Raw genomic sequence first — 7,557 nt, forward strand, 5'->3', positions numbered from 1 at the left:
GAGGTTGGAGAGGAGACTTACATGTCTAAGATGTCACTCAGTAATGCTGTGGGAAGTCTGTGGGTCAGAGAACTCTGAAAGGTAGCAGTTGCTTGGGGTCTTTTATAGCTACAAGATTTATCTTACCCAGGGCTGGCAGATGTTTGCAGTTTCACAGGGTATCAAAGCAATCAGGGTCTAAATGGCTAAAATTCTGCATATTGGGGTTATATTTTTAAAAGTTGGATGTGTAAAAATTTGAGTTTTGCATCAGCAGGCTTTTGATCTAATGGATCCCAACTGGCTGTGAAGAAGTAAATAGCATAAGGCCAATATAGACACTATTTTGTGTGCATTTATATAATAATCTATCCCCTAGCTCCATGTTGTTTTATAACTTACATGGTATGTTATTTCCTAATGCCAGCAATAAAGCATCTTAAAGACTCAGAATTCTGTAAGAGTGCAAACTAGAATCTCAAAGCCTGTTTTCAGCCAGCCTGCCCCATTTATTGTGGAAAAGCCAGGAGAATAGATAAGAAAAGAAGATTTTGAATTTTTCCATCCTTAGTCAGTTGAGTGATATTATGCCCCCTTTGGTAGACGTCCTTGGCTATATGTAAAACTTGTGTTGTCTACTCACATGCAGTGAGATATGCTAATAAGTAAGCAGACTTCAGCAGTCAATAGGTAATATAGGACTATGTGGGTATCTAACTCCATAGCCCCTAAAGAGTAATAAGATCCAGGTAAGAGTTCCAGTCCCTGGGCCATTTGTTTAATTTGTATGGATAATTCCTTAGACATGGCTATCTGTGTTTCTTTTAATTGTTTTGTGGTATCCCACACCTATGCTGTTCCTACTGTCGCCTAAATTAGTGATGCTAATTAGGTGGTTAATACCAGGGGGGCTATTGGAAAAGCTCATTTGCAATGTTGGAGAGCTGTGGCTAGTGTGGTTTGTGGGTGCAAATATTTGTTGGGTTCTTCTGCCGATTAGAAATCGAATGGACTTTTGAGCCAAACCCAAGTCCGGAGAATATCATCCAGGGTCAGACATGGGGAAGTTTGTGATGGGAAAGCCATATGCTCCCTTGCATAAACAGGTCTGACCCATCAAAAAGAACAATGGACTTCCCTTCCTCTCCCTGTTACCTCAAAATATTGCAGGAAAAACTATCAAGAATGCAACCAGACCTGGCCTGAATCATTTTAGGCCGGGCGCGGTGGCTCATGCCTGTAATCCTAGCACTCTGGGAGGCCGAGGCGGGTGGATCGTTTGGGCTCAGGAGTTCAAGACCAGCCTGAGCAAGAGTGAGACCCCGTCTCTACTAAAAAATAGAAAGAAATTAGCTGGACAACTAAAAATATATATAAAAAATTAGCCGGGCATGGTGGCGCATGCCTGTAGTCCCAGCTACTTGGGAGGCTGAGGCAGAAGGATTGCTTGAGCCCAGGAGTTTGAGGTTGCTGTGAGCTAGGCTGACACCATGGCACTCTAGCCAGGGTGACAGAGTGGGACTCTGCCAAAAAAAAAAAAAAAAAAAAAGAATGCAACCACACCTGGCCTGAATCATTTTAAACATAATACACATCTCTCAGGTTAATTTACAACTCAATCTGTTTCCCCCCCCCATACATTCATTCTCCCAAGTATCTGTTCATCCTCCTTAGCAACCATTTATTACCCCTAAACAGAATTACCTATACTCCTTATCTTCCCCTCTCCCTTCTAAAAGTCATGTATAAAAATATCTGGATCCCATCGAGATATTGACTAATCACTAATATTGATATTGACTAATCTGTGATTCTCCCCATGTGCATGGTAAATAAAACTTTCTCTTATTAATCTGCCTTAATTGTGAGTTTATCTTTCAGCAAACTTTCAGGGGAAAGGGGAAGTTTCCCATGACCCCCTACACTAGGGTCTAGGTGATGTCACAGTCACAAAGCACAGGGACCCTCTGGGTCAAAGAGAGGGCAGCAGCAGCCTGGGGTATTTTATAACTAATGAGTTTATCTTACATATGGCTAGCAAAGCAAGAAGGCTCTAAATGGTTAAATGTCTGCCTATTTGGGCTATAGTTAAAATTACTGGACAGGTACTTTTGAGCTAACAGGTCTTGGCCAGCTGTGAAGAAGTAAACAGCATAAAGTCGATATACAGAGGCCATCTACAGCTCATTAATATAACACCATAAAGAATGATGTGACATTATACTATAAAGAGAGAGATTACAGCTGATCAGAAGAAATGATAGTACCATTTTGATTCCTAACAGAAATTGTGCATTATAAACACTTTTCATGTTTGATGATTAAATCATGTAATGAGTACAATCAGCCACCTGTCCAAATCTGTTTTGGCAACTTATATGATTGTTTGGTGACCTGTCTACGAAGTGTGTTCCAGGAGTTGATTTAACTTTTTAAAATTACAAAATTAATTTATCAATGCATCTTATTTTAAAAGTTTTGATAATACAGAGTAAAAACCTGAAGTCCCTCTTCTCCAACTCCCCACATGCAGAACATATTGAGGCAAGCATGCAATTCCAGCCCTCTGATTCTTCTCCTCCCCTACAGGCTTAAGCAAATGACTTTAAACACTCTGAGACTCAATTTAGTCATCCATGGAAAGAAGAAAATAATATCTATCTCATGTTGGCTATTTTATAAAAAGGATTTGACTTTATTGTTCTCTGACTCACTGAAGATGCTTTATATAAGGATCTGGGTGGTTAATTATTGCTTGACTCTAATTTCATGGGTGTAGGGGACAGTTCTTTCATTTAAAGTGATATGTTTTTCATGCCTTTGTGGTTATAAAAAATAAAGTGATATGTTTGATGTTGTCAGAAAATATAAAACTATAAATCCATATTTTTCTTTTTACTTTGGTTATTATAAAATCAAGTCCAACTTATTGAAATATCCTGATTTCAAGATAATATGGAGATCACCTAGAGCTTCCAGATGTCACTACATAAATACAGGCCATCCTTGATAATGACAGCATGAATTATGCATAGTTTATTATGCAGATAACATAAATACAAACATAGAGACAACTAGAAATTATTTTTTTGTGTTCATTACTTGTTCTGAGTTGATCCACTTCTTTTTTTTTCTTTTGTAATTGAGATTTTATTGGTTGTGTTGAGGATCATCAGTACAGACATTTCAATTTGTACACAATTCTTAACATACATACCGAAAATCTAAAAAGCCATTTATTTTAATTCTTTTTCAAACAGTGATTCCAGTGACTTTCCAGCTTAAAATCTGGAGGCAAATTTTCCTTAAGAGGATATCAACTACCAGTATCTTTAAATGTTGATAAGCTGTTACATAAGTCCCACCAATTCACAATTTATTATCATATATACTACATACTCAGATTTTTAATCTTTCACAGCATATTAACAAAGTTATTAGGAAAACAGGACTACCACGACCAAAGATGTTACAGAGTATACGCAATTATGACACAGACAGCCATAATAAAGGAGTGGTTTTCTTTAGGAAACAAGTCTACTAAAAAACAACATGGGAATAGAAGTAATTTAAAATGTTCAAGACATTAAATGCAGGCCTGGGGCTCCATATTGCCATTTAGTATGCTTTGTATTATAGGATATAAAAACTAACCCCCATCTATGGAATGTTAAGCTGACACCCCAGACAGTCAAAGCCTCCCATAATTCAATATCCCACACTATTTTCTGGTTGTACCAAAAAAAATAAACAACCAGCGAATGATTTCACCTCTTTAAAAAAAGCATTTACACTTTAAAAATGGGATGAGGTAGGATTCCCTCCTTCTTAAAAATGTTTCTAGAGCTACTAAAAAACTTGCATTTACAAAATAAAAATATTCCTCTGGATTGTACAAGAAGGGAGACAGGGACCACTGATAAGACAATGGTATATGATATTAATCAGACTTGGCTTCTTTCTCTCCTGCTTCATCAGAGGCTGGACTCTCCTCAGTTTTAGTTTCTCCATTTTCTGCAGGTAAATCTTTAGTTTCTTGATTAGCCACTTCTGCCTGTTTTCCCTTAGCTCCCCTTTTCCCTTTTGGTTGCACTTTTTTGTCTTAAGATTTATCCTTTGCTGCTGCCTTTTTGGGCTTTGTTTCCACTTTCGCAGGAGCAGGTTTAGCTGACAACCGTGCAGATCTCCTCTTGGGTTTTTCCTTCACCACGCTGACCTTCCTCTTGGGCATCTTGGCGGCAGGGAGGGCGCGTGCCCTTGCCTGCGGGCCGCTGCGCCCGGAGAGCCTTCGTGAAACTGGGCTGCGTGGCCGCTGCCGTCACTCCCGCCGCTTGAGCTGCTGAGACTCCGATCCACTTCTAATAAACTTTTTTTTTTTTTTTTTTTTTTTTTTTGGGACAGAGTCTCACTCTGTTGCCTGGGCTAGAGTGCCGTGGCATCAGCCTAGCTCACAGCAACCTCAAACTCCTGGGCTCAAGCGATCCTCCTGCCTCAGCCTCCCCAGTAGCTGGTATTACAGGCATGCGCCACCATGCCCGGCTCATATATATATATATATATATATATATATATTTTTTTTTTTTTTTAGCTGTCCATATAATTTCTTTCTATTTTTAGTAGAGACGGGGGTCTCGCTCTTGCTCAGGCTGGTCTCGAACTCCTGACCTCGATCCATCCTCCCGCCTCCGCCTCCCAGAGTGCTAGGATTACAGGCGTGAGCCACCACGCCGGGCTCTAATAAACTTTTGATTTAAATTTGTTTTGTTTCAATCCAATTTATACCTAACGTTTATCCTCTTTATATTAATATCAAAGATAATTAACCAATTGTACAAATTTATCAATCTATGTATTTGTGGAAGTTTAGCCTTTAAGTTAGACAATCACAAACTATATAGCTCCATCTCTATTTTAGTTTTTTGCTGAGTGTCTATTCGTTGCTTAAGTCTTTTTCTACGTGTATCCTTTATGTTGCATTGTCAAATATTTTGCCTTGCTTCATTAACTATAATTAAAAGTTTTCATTTATAAAACAAACAAAAAACCATATGCTAGGTTTGGAATCAATTTTTTATACTGAAATTAATGCAATACAAGTAAGACTTTAAATGAGCACTAAAAACATGATGCATGGCACTATTCCATCTATTTAGATCTCATGGTAGTTAAATCCCTTTGGATAGTCGTAAGACAATCCAAGCCAGAGGACCAATTAAACCACATGTTACAATCAAAAATAGCCAATTTCCCTCTAGTGTCTGACCTTACTATAATAAAATTCATAAAGAAAAAAGAACAGCGTGTTCTCTACCAAAGAGCACATTAGGAAGTTGTCTCGAAAATTCTTACACAGAAGTATCCTGGAGTCAGAAGAGAAGAAGGTGTCCAAGGCTGTTCTTCAGAGTAAGGCCAGGAGTGGGAGCGGAAGAGCCGGAAGAGCCGGTTTGGGGAGCCTTGGCTGAAGCCACTCAGCTAATTGTTGGGGCCACTGCAGTCTCAGGGTCAAAGAAAGAATGCAAGCAAGAGCAGTGGCCCAGCAGGGAGCAGGTGACTTTGCTGGGCACGAGGCTCTTGAACAAATAGCTACACTTTCCCAGGGTCCCGAGGCAAGATACAAGAACCATTGCCACCGGTGTAAGAAGGCGGCAAGACTGGGAAGATCTCTGTTCCCTGGGCTCCCAGAACCTATCCTGTGCAACCACCCAAAGCTGAGGTAACCAAGGAAACTCCCTCAGCAAAACCCTTCCCTAGGCCCAAGTTCCTTCCACCAAGAAGAGTTGTGTGTCAGTGTAAATAAACTGGTCAGGCAACAGGTTCATTGCCTTCTCCCAAGTCCAGGGTGGAATCGTGTCCTTTCTTGGCCTCAACCTTGAAATTACGACAGAGAGGAACAACAGACCACAAGATATACTTCAGAGAGAGGCTGTTTTAACAACACAATCAATTATGCTTGTGTTGCCGGTGTTTTCTCTGTTTGCATGTATATCACATATTATATATTATAGGGTGCATATCGCATCATACATGAACAAATCTGAACCTGAAAGAGCCAGTCCTTTAAGATGGATCCTGAGTGGCTAACTGGACCTAAATTTAAAATAAAGGCAATCAAACATTGGCTGACTAGAAGTCACACATGTACTCTGATTTGGGGGACTTTAGTGCTTACTTGAATCAACCAATCAGGGATCAGCTGTATCAACCAATCAGGGCTCAGCTTATGGACCAATCAGGGCTCAGCTGTGCCAATCAATCAGAACTAAGCAAGTTTGAATCCTTCATTTGCATAAACGTAACTTATTAGGAACCTGGGCAGGAACTTTTGCTACAAAACCCAAACTCTCTGTTGTCTAAAGTGCACCTTTGTTTTTCACCAAAGGGTGAATCTTTTCAGTTTGCAAACTGTTCACTGGAATAGTCGTTTTCCTACATATTCCTTCGCAGAGAACTTTTGTTCACACATAAGTACGCATCAACACGTATCACACATTATACATAAAAATGACGTAGGTCCAAATACATTTTTTTTCTTAATCTGTTCTGAATTAAAAGTAAAATCTCGATTGTTCAAGAAGAAATGAGGCTGGGTGCGGTGGCTCATGCCTGTAATCCTAGCACTCTGGGAGGCCGAGGTGGGAGGATCGCTGAAGGTCAGGAGTTCCAGACCAGCCTGAGCAAGAGCAAGACCCTGTCTCTACTAAAAATAGAAAAAAATTAGTCAGACAACTAAAAATATATAGAAAAATTTAGCCGGGGATGGTGGCGCATGCCTGTAGTCCCAGCTACTCGGGAGGCTGAGGCAGAAGGATCGCTTGAGCCCAGGAGTTTGAGGTTGCTGTGAGCTAGGCTGATGCCACAGCACTATAGCTGGGCAACAGAGCAAGACTCTGTCTAAAGAAAAAAAAGGAAGAAGAAATGAGAGGGCTCCCTAGCCATCTTGGCGGCTGGTATTGGTTGGCGGCCATCCCACACCTAAGGCAGGAAGATGGTGGCCACAAAGAAGATGAAAAAGTCCTTCCAGTCGATCAACTCAAGGCTCCAACTCGTTATGAAAAGTGGAAAGTATGTGCTGGGGTACAAATAGACTCTGAAGATGATCAGACAAGGCAAAACGAAATTGGTCATCCCTGCCAACAACTGCCCAGCTTTGAGGAAATCTGAAATAGAGTACTATGCCATGTTAGCCAAAACTAGTGTCCATCACTACAGTGGCAATAATATTGAATTGGGCACAGCATGTGGAAAATACTACAGAGTATGCACACTGGCTACCATTGATCAAGGTGACTCTGGTATCATTAGAAGCATGCCAGAACAGACTGGTGAAAAGTAAATTTTGCAAATGTTTTCTTTAATAAAACTTGACAGCACCTATGATATAAAAAAAAAGACATGGGACAAAGAATTCAAAGTATTTCCTAGGCAACTGATAATGTGTTTATTTTATGATTTCAAGATTTAGCAAATGAAATTACAGATGCATAGTTAAATTTGAATTATAGATAAACCAAAAATACATTTTTGATAAGTATGTACCATGCAATATTTGGGAAAAGCTTACACTAAAAATATTATTCA

At 39.8% G+C, this 7,557-nt stretch overlaps 2 pseudogenes; one reads left to right on the top strand and one right to left on the bottom strand.

Moving 5' to 3' along the window:
• Positions 1 to 3,919: 3,919 nt before the first annotated feature.
• Positions 3,920 to 4,210, bottom strand: LOC138378669 (non-histone chromosomal protein HMG-14 pseudogene; annotated as a pseudogene).
• Positions 4,211 to 6,964: 2,754 nt separating this feature from the next.
• On the top strand, positions 6,965 to 7,312 carry LOC138378736 (large ribosomal subunit protein eL30 pseudogene; annotated as a pseudogene).
• Positions 7,313 to 7,557: the final 245 nt, after the last annotated feature.

Source organism: Eulemur rufifrons, chromosome 30 (genome assembly GCF_041146395.1).
Source record: "Eulemur rufifrons isolate Redbay chromosome 30, OSU_ERuf_1, whole genome shotgun sequence".
Taxonomy (NCBI): domain Eukaryota; kingdom Metazoa; phylum Chordata; class Mammalia; order Primates; family Lemuridae; genus Eulemur; species Eulemur rufifrons.